This window comes from Aplysia californica, unplaced genomic scaffold, assembly GCF_000002075.1.
Source record: "Aplysia californica isolate F4 #8 unplaced genomic scaffold, AplCal3.0 scaffold00039, whole genome shotgun sequence".
In the NCBI taxonomy this organism is placed as follows: Eukaryota; Metazoa; Mollusca; class Gastropoda; order Aplysiida; family Aplysiidae; genus Aplysia; species Aplysia californica.
The window spans coordinates 2004543-2005568 of NW_004797309.1; positions in this window are offsets into that span (position 1 = coordinate 2004543).

The following is a 1026-nucleotide window of genomic DNA, read 5'->3' on the forward strand; positions in this document are numbered from 1 at the left end:
AAAAACTTCACCTATAAGTGTGATGTATCTATTTCCTTAAGGCCTGAATCCGAGAAGTAACTCTTTTTGTCAGCACGCTTCACATATAATGATCTTTGCAATCGCAAATGCTGTGATGATGAAGAGAAGAAAGAGGAATAGAGTGGTGAATGCGAGTATGACGCTCTCTGTGAAGGAGAAGGAGAGCTATCACCTTTCATTGCCCCTGAGACGTGAAGACAAACGCAGTTTTAGGGTTTGATCCCGCTTATATTTGTGAGGCAGCGTGGTGAAATCAAGCGGTCGTCAAGATAATGAAATCGAAGAAACAGGTATTTTTCCTCCAGTTTGGCAATTTATATCCAATTTTTAAAAAAAATTTTGGGCTCACCACCTTTTATGTCCATATAAAAACGTATCTCCAAGAGAATTTTGTTGAAAATGTTGATTAAAGGAACAAAATATGTAGATTTTCAGTTTTCAAGCACGCCCAAGCAACAGAAGTTACAGACCTTTCACGGCCATTTTGTCGATAATTTTACCTCTGAAACCATGCTAGATCTACCCCACCTCCTTCAATTGCAGACATTTAGACTTCTATTCTTGATAGATGGGTGTTTTTTTTTCTCCACAAAAAGCAAAGCAAATGAATACGCTTTCAGATGATACGAATAACTCCGAATGCCCCAAAATTGACGAGCACCTGATTCCACAACGCCTTGACACATTTCATATATATGCCATTACTATGTGAATAATGGCATTTGAGGTATCTTCATTTTTCGCTCTCACCCCCCCCCACCAGAAGAAGCACAAGCCACAAACAAGATACCTCCACGCGTTCACGTTTTCGCCCAAAGTCTTCTTTTCCGAACCAATGTACTCGGGGCATTCAAGATTGTGACCATTTGAACCAATGAAAAGCCATAGCAACATTAGTCTGACCCATTTGCGGACATAGTGTCGGTGACACGGGGATCAGATGGGTGGTCACTGGAGTGTGTCCTTGAGCAAGACACGACAACCCTAGCTCAAATTACAGGGCGC